Source organism: Nilaparvata lugens, chromosome 8, assembly GCF_014356525.2.
Source record: "Nilaparvata lugens isolate BPH chromosome 8, ASM1435652v1, whole genome shotgun sequence".
In the NCBI taxonomy this organism is placed as follows: domain Eukaryota; kingdom Metazoa; phylum Arthropoda; class Insecta; order Hemiptera; family Delphacidae; genus Nilaparvata; species Nilaparvata lugens.
This window is the reverse complement of record NC_052511.1, coordinates 454,264-467,289: the sequence shown is the minus strand read 5'-3', so window position 1 is coordinate 467,289 and position 13,026 is coordinate 454,264.

The following is a 13,026-nucleotide window of genomic DNA, read 5'->3' as shown; positions in this document are numbered from 1 at the left end:
CTTGCCCAATGCATGTGCTCGATTAACCCAGGTACCTGCTCGTGCCCCCAAATGACTCACACAAAAGTCTTTGACAGTTCTCACGTAATCCACTGTTGCACATTCATATTTCAGCCCGCGAAAAATTATATTGTTCCTTCTCGATCTATTTTCAAAATTTTCCATCTTCCTGATTATGAGATTATTCTGAATTTTTTGAGCAACAATTTGATTTTTTGAGTGAGTTTATTCACTTTTTCAATTAGACCATTTAAATCAACCTTTGTAGCTAGCAGCGCGAGTTTTTCATCCATAGCCTTACTAAACCGCTTTTCAAAACGGTCAAATAGTGATTCAATAAAGTCTGAGTTCACATTACCGGAAGCTTCAACACTTGGGTCTGGAGCACGCTTTTTCTGTTCCATCTCTTCGAGCTCAGGCGAACTTTTAGCACGAGGACTCTTCTTAGCACTATCGTCCGGTGAAAAGTATTGTTAGATACTGTTCTTATTCATTCAGCTTCGAATATTTCGATTCACTTGAGAACAATTTCACAAATAAAAAACAAATTGATAATTCAATTTCTTACGAAAGAACTTTTAGCTCTAGGTCTCTTTTTAGCACTACCGTCTGGTGGATACTGTTTTTATTAATTTAAACTTGAATATTTCGATTCACTTGAAAACAATTTCACAAATAAATAACAAATTGATAATTCAATTTATTACGAAAGAACGTTTTAGGTTAAACATGCACTAAATGAACCGATTAAGCACGACCCGTCCGGAAACTTGAGATAAGAGAGCAAAACAATTCTGCGACCGCTCCGTTCAACAGCTCACTATCAACTCCTAATTTGAGAACATACGATTTGAAATCGAAAAGTTGTCAGTTGTAATTGGGGAATGATTTTAAAAAAACAATACTTTTATTTTCCATAACTGTACTCATAAAAAATAATATGATAATATTTTATATTCAAATGAAACGTTTAGTTTTTAAATAAAAAAATATTTTTGAGCCCCAAAATCCATTGGAGAGTTACCGAATTGCTTGATCAAGAGATTCAATTGATTGATGATAAAGTTCAATTGCGCCGTGAACATAGAGAATTTGATCTTCATCAAGTTCAAATGTTTGGAGACAAAAGTCGTGTTGCCAATACATACATAGAAATGATTCTCATTAATCATTCGTGAACAGTACAGGGGAAATAATATTTCACAATTGAAAATAATAATTTCACACATACAAAGCCTATGGAATACTGTGTACGTAGTACAGTATCCTTTCCTGCTCAAATCAAACCTGTACTGTAGGCTACAGAAGAGTCACGACATGTCAATTGGAAAATTTTCTCATTTTCAAATGTCTGCTCATGATATGATATCTTCTCATTTACATTTGACGATTTCTCAAATACAATTCACTACTCTCAATTACATGTGTGATGACTTCCTAAATACAATTGACTATTCTCATTTAGGCTACATCTGACATTCTCTCAATTACAAGTGACTATTCTCAAATACAATTGATACTTTCTCAAATTAACTTTTTACTTTCTCAAATAAAATTGGAAAAGGTGTTGTGACTACTATTTTTTTTTTTGAGCAGGGTATGATTACTAAATCTTTTCTCCGGAACAACGTCTTTTCACAAAAAGTGAGCATGCCGTACAAAAGTAAAATATTCAATCCAAGGTTTACAAGAGAGTTTTTGCAAGGATTGACAGACACAGAAGAAAATGTCAATATGGAGAGAAACTGAGAGACAAATTTCATTTTATCATAGGCTATCCTGATCTTGAGATACAATGTTAGGTTGCGCAAAGTTTGAGGCATCCGCTTCTCTAAAACAGTAAGTGAATTCTCAGTGAAGCCTGTTCAAGAATATAAACTTACTGACGTGCTATTCTTGAATCTTAACAAGCCTCCCATTCGCATCATTCTAGCAATAACCCAAATTCAATGCGGAAAATTCTCGGGAAATTGTGTTACCAAGTCACCATTGATTGTGATGAACCTAATTTGGCGTTGAATTGTAGAGGATTTTATTCTCTTGGAAACAGTTCTGGATTTTTTCACTATGAAAGGTTTTTGAGTTATATGGAGAAAAAACAGGTATTTTTAACACTGTAAGGTTAGCAGAGGGTATTTTTTTGTGAAGAATCATTTTCAGACTATTTGTACCAAATAACTAAAAAATCAGTACCACAATACATTCTGGCAGCATGTTTCCTCGCTCCCTTCTCATGTCTCAAGTGAATGAACAGAAAAATAAACTATGAATTCGCTAAGCTGTGACTCAATGAGTCTGAACGAAAAAGGAGATGAGTTGCTGATTCATAAATTCACGGCAAGCCCCATAGCAAACCAGTTACTTCGAACAGTGAAGGAGACAATGGAGATATGCAGGGATATGCAAGTACCCCGCATTGTATGCTCAATCCGTAAATGAGTTTTGTGTAAGTGTGTATTAGCGATCGTAGCACAACGTGGTGGCAATTTTGGAAACCGGAGTGTATCCCAATTAGGTGGATTACTAACAAAATGGGGAGATTTTTTTTTATTACGTTTTTACATGGTTTTAAGCATGTAGAAGTGATTTTTACTAAAATTGAGCAGTGACACTACGGGGTCTCCCCTTAGTGTACACACCTCCCCTTAATGTGCTGTGTATACTTGATTGTCTCCCCGTATTATACCTTGTTCCAACACACACACACACACACACACACACACACACACACACACACACACACACACACACACACACACACATACTGGAACAAGGTAACAAACGGGGAGGTGAGAAATGAACATACATTGCGGGGAGGCTGATTTACACATATTTACACACATGTGGGAGACTTAATTTTTGTTTTAGAAAGTATATTAATATGTGTTCAATACAGTTGTAACTTTTTTTTTCTGTTAACTTGAAAAAAAAATTACGCATTAAACCTACAAAAAGGGGAGAAATGTGTGTACACTTTCACTGAACAAACCGAGGAGAAATGTGTGTACACTTCCACTGCACAAAGCGGGGAGAAATGGTGTGTACACTTCAACCCACATTCCGGGGAGGAATTGTGTGTTTAGTTTAACTTACAAAGCGGGGACAAAACCGGTTCTTAACACAAGTTCTGGCTGCAACACTTATTTCGATATTTACTATTCTATTTGATCATAGAATACAATATCGTATGGGTCTTCGAAAGCCAGTTACATGCAAGTTGATTTTTGTATGATTGTTTTTTGCCATCCTTATGAATTCGAATAAGTGCAACTTGTCAAACATCATCTGTTTGATCTAATAGAATTTTATAAGGACGGTAAAAAATCGATGTGTATGTAACTGGCTTTTACTAAACAGGCTTCACCAATTACAATACGATAATAGGATAGTTGATACAATACATGGTTTTAATTCAGATTCATTCATTGATAGAAATAAAAGGAGATTCCGGTGTCGATAGCATCGAAGTCGCCAGGCTGGTCTGGATCATTTATGAATTTCTCAGTATGCAGTATCCAGTCAGCAGCTCTTATACAAACACAAACATTAGTTTCGTTTTACTTGGAATAGTAAGACATTATTCCATTATGTCCATTATCACAATAGATCAATTCAGATCCAGTTAGCTGTTAGAGTAATATAATGTAATTACATTTCTGACGTTATTCTTTATATTTAAATAATGATTAGCCTCCTGCTTGGCATCAGTCAGTAAAGCATGAGATTTGATATAATTATATAATTAGGTCGTGGTTTTTTAATAGGATTCAGTCTCAAAAATCTTGATAGTCCTAGATATGGGCTTCTCCTATAACTCTTGTAATTCAATAAAAATAAATATATATAAATATGATACTTATACTATAGTGTTGAGGAATATAAAATAAATTGCACACCATAAACGTTTCATACATATTTAAACAAATAATGCAAAAAATAGATCGAGGCAAAAATATATAAAGAGCGATAAAAAATATAATATAAAAATAGAACAATAATTGAAATCAGTAAAATATCACAGGCTAAATTTTATATTCTAGATTTATGGCACGAATCATTACCATGTGCCTTTATCTTAAAATCATATGCATTCCTTTGCATGTAGCTGCGATATGCGCTTGCTAATACTTGTCGACTTGGACAATTCAATTAAAAATGTGTGCTTTAAGATCAGCTTGATAAATTAGCCACTAATAATCCAAATATATATATATTAAAATCTCTAGTACTTAGTAGATTTCTTTATATCGAATATATATTTTTATCTCAGGGTGCAAGATTCGGCACCTGACGGAATAGGTAGAGCCATTCATCTAGTGAATTAGAGCTATAATAAACTATCGCAAATTATATTGCAAAAATTAAATGTCATATGCATATGTTTTAGTAGCCTAGATTTTATACTTCTTTGATTCAATAGAAATTTCTGAACTGTATTGATCTATCTTTTTCTTTCAATAAAATACCTTTAATACTAATTTTACTTGCGCAAGTATTACTCTTATTAATTTCTTAATTTATAATAAAAACCCTTCGGCGAGCTAGCTTTGATTATTAGATTAATTCGAAGCACTAGGGCGCCCATCACTAATTCAAATTTATCACTCACGTGTCGAAAATCTTCTTGTAAGCCGCCGATGTCGATCCAACTCCATGTGGTCCGGGAATATGGTAGCCGGAATCGTCTCCTCCAAGGGGTTATAAATTTAATTAAAATGAAAATGACTTCTGCTTCACAATAGCATCACGAAGTCTTTTAAGAAATTTAATAATTTAATTTAACTTTAACTTTTACAAAATCATTAGTAAGGTACTACGCTCTAAAATATTTGGGGTCCTCTTATGGTGGCATTTGGTGGCGAGTGCTGGTTCTCCTTTCTCAATTTTACAAATCTTATTTCCGACTTTCAAATTAACATAAAATTTGAATATCTTAGTCCTCCGCCATTTAGGTTCAAATAGATCTTACAAAAAATACCAAAATATTGCTTAGATTGTATGATTAATAATTTCTTGCTTTCGAGCCATATCGATAACATAGACTATACAAAGTTTTAACACAAAATCCAGTACATTTATATAAATATATAAATATGATACTTATACTATAGTGTTGAGGAATATAAAATAAATTGCACACCATAAACGTTTCATACATATATTTTAAACAAATAATGCAAAAAATAGATCGAGGCAAAAAATATATAAAGAGCGATAAAAAAATATAATATAAAAATAGAACAATAATTGAAATCAGTAAAATATCACAGGCTAAATTTTATATTCTAGATTTATGGCACGAATCATTACCATGTGCCTTTATCTTAAAATCATATGCATTCCTTTGCATGTAGCTGCGATATGCGCTTGCTAATACTTGTCGACTTGGACAATTCAATTAAAAATGTGTGCTTTAAGATCAGCTTGATAAATTAGCCACTAATAATCCAAATATATATATATTAAAATCTCTAGTACTTAGTAGATTTCTTTATATCGAATATATATTTTTATCTCAGGGTGCAAGATTCGGCACCTGACGGAATAGGTAGAGCCATTCATCTAGTGAATTAGAGCTATAATAAACTATCGCAAATTATATTGCAAAAATTAAATGTCATATGCATATGTTTTAGTAGCCTAGATTTTATACTTCTTTGATTCAATAGAAATTTCTGAACTGTATTGATCTATCTTTTTCTTTCAATAAAATACCTTTAATACTAATTTTACTTGCGCAAGTATTACTCTTATTAATTTCTTAATTTATAATAAAAACCCTTTCGACGAGCTAGCTTTGATTATTAGATTAATTCGAAGCACTAGGGCGCCCATCACTAATTCAAATTTATCACTCACGTGTCGAAAATCTTCTTGTAAGCCGCCGATGTCGATCCAACTCCATGTGGTCCGGGAATATGGTAGCCGGAATCGTCTCCTCCAAGGGGTTATAAATTTAATTAAAAATGAAAATGACTTCCGCTTCACAATAGCATCACGAAGTCTTTTAAGAAATTCAATAATTTAATTTAACTTGAACTTTTACAAAATCATTAGCAAGGTACTACGCTCTAAAATATTTGGGGTCCTCTTATGGTGGCATTTGGCTGGCGAGTGCTGGTTCTCCTTTTTCAATTTTACAAATCTTATTTCCGACTTTCAAATTAACATAAAATTTGAATATCTTAGTCCTCCGCCATTTAGGGTCAAATAGATCTTACAAAAAATACCAAAATATTGCTTAGATTGTATGATTAATAATTTCTTGCTTTCGAGCCATATCGATAACATAGACTATACAAAGTTTTAACACAAAATCCAGTACATTTATATAAATATATAGAAATATTTTTGAATTGGCCTACAGTTGCCGCCTATTAACTGCCGTTTTACTATTGGTGCATGCAAATTTTATTCGGTATTCATGCGCCTGGTACCTCTTATTTCCTGAATACACTTAATTATTTTTATTTGGTTATTTGTTATGCTCTTTATATGCTAGCTAATATTCTATACATTAATATTAATTCCATGCTACCTAATAATTAGCCACGTGATCAGGTGTTTTTTCACATTGCACACTATTTGATTGCAATAGAGCTCTGCCAAGGGGTTTTGGTCAGATTCTACGTTTCTCGATTTGATCGATCTCTAGGTCACCGATCCGTGAATACATGTACCTAACCTCAATCTTCAATATTTTATATAATATCTATTTATGAGCAAAAATTCCTTCAAATCCTTTTTAGGTTTTTGTACCATTTAGCCAGAACAAGCTGATGCTATCTAATCTTAGTTATTATCTATTTGGCGATATTAGCCAGTTACTTTATTTTCAGACCTATTACTATTTCGGTTAGGGATTTTTATCTACCCAAATTCGATACTTTACACGCGCCCCTGGGTTTGAATTCAAAATATTTGAGAATCACAATGTTTTTAATGAAAACCCACCCTTCAATTCATCGATATACTATACTTTATTTATAAATTATACTCTCATACTTCTATCACAGTTCGCAGACATATTTGCTGCATCTCCTTTATACCTTTATCAAATACAATAACAAATTTTCCTCCTCAACACACATAAAATATCATAAATATAAACTTCTAAACGCACTCCTCCTGACAACACTTAAAACATAATATTTTTAAATTCGCCGCTTGCAGGGCCGCCAACCTAACTACACACATTTCATGATTCTCACAAATGATTCCTTTCAGACAATAATTTCGATTCACAAACTTCTGGGCTTATATCTTATAGTATTTCTTAGGTCTTAATATAAATAATTTTCTATACATCAGGTACAATACTTTTCTTTTGCTAATGGCTCTTTGGTTTTTTGGTAGCTTGCATTCACTTTAGTTTTTTTTCAGGTAACAAACGTGGCATAACTAACGGTAATAAATATAAAACATATAAATAAATATACCGACATTAATAATATAATAAATAACAATAATAATAACAATTTTGGGGTTACCATACTTTTTTATAATCATATGTTTACAGACATTACATATTTGATTTAGTTGGCTTTGCCCAGCTGGTTGCTGGTTCTACGTTTAATACTGCTACATGTTACATCAGAATTTGCTGTCGAATTTCATAACTAACCTAATTGCTGCATTTTTTTCCTTTCAAAGGTAGTTAACAATTTTTAAACATACTATCCCCGCTTGTGTCCTTTTTTAGTTGATGTAGCTAATTTAATTACATATTTAAAAATTGTTCTTTTTCTTATTGCAGGCTTCTAACGGTTGGAAGGAATTAAAACACTGGATTGTTGCCATGCGGTTCTATGCCAAGATTAAATTTATTAAGGAAGGTCAGTAATCGGTTTGATAATAATGTTTTCCTTGATTTCTTATCATATTTATTTCAAATTCAACGATATTGCATGTGGAAATGTTGTGATTTACTTGCATCTTCTTGCATTCTGTTTGTAGATGTTGTAGGCTGGTGAGGTTATCTGCTGTTGATTTGTGAGGCTGTCCTATTGATAACTTATCCTTCATAAATTTAAAGCCCTGGTATCTTGTGTATTCTTTCTTCGAGTAACTCCTTGTTCCTTTAATAATAATTTCTTTTAATTGATCCAAAGTTTTCCATTTATTTTCTTTCAATACTATCCACATAGTTTCTTTATAAACAACTTTAATCATATCAGGAAACAGTTTCGTAAAGCAAGATTTTTCATAGGCCATAAACTTCTTCAATAATATTATCCTCTTCATTATTCCATTAACATCACAATTTTTAGCAAACATCACAGCCATTATAACAAACAATTTCACCATACAAGATTTCCAACAGTCAACAAATTCCTTCAATAATAACATGGTCTCAATTATAACATCAATAGCATCACTTTTCAATATTATCACAGACATGGTAATCCACACAATACAATAAATCAAAATACTAATTAGTTCTTTAATAATATAATCTGTCCACATATAATAGCCCGGTACTTCCATTTTATCAATATAATTCCTTATTTCTTTCACTCTTATTAACCACTTTCCATTCTTCATTAGTCCATCTTCCATTTCCTTGTTGCCCATGCACGAATCCGTAATAGTCCTTTTAGTAGCTCCGTTTTTATTCCATTCATTTGGTCCATTTTGCCGGTCACATAGCTGGTTATCTGCTTTGAAACGTATGTGCCGTGGATGCATGCCGTCGGTCCGCTCCTGTCCTCCATCCTGGTCTCGGTCCGGTGTCTTCTTCGGGCGTTTGAACCGTGCATGCGGCCGGTATGCGCGCGCGCGGTTCCTCCGTTTCTTTCGCTTCTTTCTCCTCCGGGCCTTGCGATGCATGTTCTCCCGAATGCCGTCCTCCTCGTCCTGATGTCGGCTGGGTGTCTTCGGGCGCCTCCGTCTCCGGGCCTTGCGGTGGTCGCTCCTCTTATCCGGTAGTCCGTCCTCCCTGGTGTCATCCTCTTGGTCCTCTATCCTGGGTTCCTTGGGGTGCCTTGGTGGGGTCGAATGATGCACGGGTGCGGTGGCGGTCTCTTGATGCGCGGGTGTGACGTGCAGACACATGGTGGCGGTCTCTGGATATGCGGGCTGCTCTTCCTGCGGTGATGGATCGTCGGCGGGGAATATAAGGCTCAAGAGGGGTTGATGTTTGCGGCTGGTTTTAATTGCATGGTGGGCGGCGGTTTTTGGTGGTGGTTTATCTGGTATTGGTTTTTGTTCTTCTAATAATATTTTCGGTGGATCATTTCTAAAGGTGGTGTATGATGTTGAAATATCTTGATTTTCTTTGTCTGTTTCATTGGAGCTTATAGGTGTTATATCGGGGGTATCATATAGTCCTGGTTTATTAGCTGTAGTTTTCTGTATATCTGGTGGCGGGTCGTTGGGTGCTGGGTTCCGGGTTTTTTGTTGATTCAATCCTATGGCATGCGCTAATGTATAATTTGTGCTTACTTGTTGAGGTGGCGGTTTATAATTTCTGTTGTAATTATTCTGAGTGTGACTATTATTTGTGTTTAATCGATCACGGCCATAATAATAATTTCTTTCATAGGTTTGCTGTGGATAATGGTTTGTTTGACGATTCTGAAAACTTCTATTATTCCAGCTGTTATTTTTGATTATGATTATAGCGGCGTTTAAATTGAGGGGTAGATCGTGAGCAATCATATGATACCGGTTCATAATTTTGGCTGGTATACTGATTACTTTTTGAGTTATGTTGATTCTGTGTGTATCTCTGGTCTGAACGGTGGTTTGATATTGCCATCACAGACTGTATGCCATATAAATGATTTATCAGCTGTTTGCAATCAGTAATGGGTTGTGTGGCGAGTGCCATTCTAACTTGATACGGTAGCTTCTTTAAAATAATACTTGCTAATGCCGATTCATTAATGGGCTCGCTCAATTGAGAATTTTTAAACTGTAGGGCAGTGACAAAAGTGGTACATGCACCGTCTAAGTTAGGGTTGAAATCGCATGAGATAATGTCCGCTAGCACGTCCAACTGTTTACTTCTGCTCCAATACTGTTCCAGGAAGACAGCTACAAACTCATCCAATGATGTAAATTCATGGGCTCTACTCCGAAAGAACATCAAGGGTTTGCCAATCAATAAACTAGTCAAACGAAGACGCCAAAAATTCCAAGAGGTAGGTGCAAGAGTTTGTACTAATTTTATCTGATCTATAAATTCTTTAGGTTGGAGATAGCGGTCTGTATTGTCAAAACGGCCTAATTCATTGAAACTGTGTAGTGAATCAAACGTTGCTATGGGAATAGGCTCTATATTCTCGTGCGGAAATTGATGTATTTGATTTTCAAGTTGTACTAACTTCTCTTGGGCCTGTTTCCAATGACAAGAAGCTTCTGTTTCATTATCTACTACTTCGGCATTTAATTCAGATGAAAATAATTGCTGTTCTCCAACGGCTGTCTCCAATGAATTAAGTTGTACTATGTTTTGATTTATATCAGAATTTGGGTGAGCTATTTCATGAATTTGCGAAGTGTTTTGTGCTGGTAGGTTATCTATTCTTTCGTTTAACTCACAAGTGACAGTATCTATTTTTGCTGTTAAATCGGTTGTAATTAGTTCTTGATTTTCAGCGGTAGATGCTGGTATTGTGTCCGTAGTTTCTTTACCCGTTCTTACCGATGTATCCTTCAATGATTCCCGCATTTCCTTCATTTCCGCCTTCAAGTCCTTCATTACCATGGTCATTGTTTTTTCTAAACTATTAGAAAATGACTTGATCATCCCCTCTACTATAACACTTCTTATTGCTTCATGGGAGACATTTAACGGTTTATTACTGTTCACAGGATTCTTGGCGGTGATTGAAGAGATCTGGTCGTTGGACTCCATCGCGCCCCCCTCAGCGTCGATCTCCGCTACTATCGCCGTCTGCAGTGTGTCTGCTACCTTACTTTGCGTGGACGAAAAGAGACTCATATTTTAAAAATGGATTAAGTGTCAAGTGTTTGTTAAAAAGTGAAAGTTTTGGCCAACAAGGCATTAATAAGGACACAAATGAGGATAGGCCTATGGACATTACAAGCCAGGTAACCTATTTATTACTTTAGCTCTTATAATATAATAATACTATTCATTGATTTCTGACTAGCAGTTTAGGCCTATAAAATATAATCTCTCTCTATAAACATGTATTTTTTACAGTACTAATAATATAAAATTTTCTTTGAAACATATAATTTCTCTTATTTAAAGCTATTGATTCCCCAAAAAGTAATACAAATTTCACTTCGCCTGTTTTCCTCAAACTCGTATAAGTTATCTATAATTTTCAATATGGTTATTGACTTAATTTCAAATAATTATTCGATGAGCTTGGCTCTCATCATCAGTCCCACGTTGGTACAGCATGTTTCTCTGTATCCGTGGCCTATCACGTTGGGCGACATGTTTCTCTGACGTTATTCTTTATATTTAAATAACGATTAGCCTCCTGCTTGGCATCAGTCGGTAAAGCATGAGATTTGATATAATTATATAATTAGGTCGTGGTTTTTTAATAGGATTCAGTCTCAAAAATCTTGATAGTCCTAGATATGGGCTTCTCCTATAACTCTTGTAATTCAATAAAAAATAAAGGGGCCCCAATCTACGCTTCGAAAATATTTCAGTGCAGAAACATAAATTTTTCTTCGTTAAATTATTGGCCACGCCGACAAGCGCTTTAGCATTTAAGAGCCTAGAATTTATTCATATTAATTTATAAGAATTTGTAGTTGATTAACTATCCTCCGCTGCCTGAACCACGACCCCGAGCATTTTTAAAAATATTTTATAATTCATTTTTTCACTATTTTTTCAAAACTGTTCAATTTTATCAATTGTAAAATTCTGTTGAATCACGCATGGTATCATGCAAGCACAAGAAAATTTTTAACTGTTCTGTTAATGCTAAATTATTATCAACCTGTAAATCAAATTCTGAATCTGCACTGTATGATTACATATTTTATTGTAATATATTTCAGTTTTGTTAATTCGCTTTCTGAGTTCGATTATTTCTTAAGCCTGTCAATTATTGTGTCTGATACGTTCTATATCATCAAGAACCGATCGAATACGATCATTGGAATAATTGAATCAAGCTGGATATTGGAACAGGTCTAAGTGGATGTAGCGAGTGGGGTCAGATCGAGATATTTATTCTTTGTCCTTACCTGCTCATATATCAGCTTTTATCTGTTACCTACCTCGACTTAGGAGCGAACACATCAATTGTACAGCAGAGGCAGCCATAGATCATATAAATTCCTACAATAGAGCTTAAAACCCGACAAGACTCTGTTCTCGAAATATATTCTGAACGATATTTGGTTCAAATACCGTATTTTAATCCTTCAGAACTTATTAGAGACGCAGTCCCGTAAATTATCTACATCGGGATTTTTGCTCGACCTGTATGATTTTGTATGCTCATTCTTCACAGGTAATAATTTTAAGGTATCCGTATTCAGTGTTTAGCGATCGCTACACTACTTATAAAAATTTCATCATTATACAATCTGTCATTAGAAGAATCAAGGGTGAGCGAGCGTTTAGGCCTCCCGCGATTCCGACAATTGTATTGAGTCTTGTAGTGAGTCAATCAGTCTGGTGTTCACTCAGCGTCCACGCACGCAATTACAAAATTTATAGCCGCTACACCATTGACTCAGTACAAGATTCACCCTACATGTGTGAAGCCATCAAATACCGCTCCACATGATTTGGCGCCCAACAGTGATAGGCATTGAAGAGGTGGATAATCGACTACGAGGATTATTTAGTTGCTCAGTATACTATAGCGCTGACAACGGGAAAATTTTTTGAAAAATTCATGGTTGTGAATTTTTTCGAATTTAATATTAACTGTTCACTGTTATATAAAATAACAAGAAGTACCATACCCAATTTTTGAACAGAAAAGAAATTTATCGATTGATGAATTTTTAGAGAAAAAATCGAACTCAGAATTTTATTATCGTGTTATTCGAAAATTGGTCATACTATAAGTCATA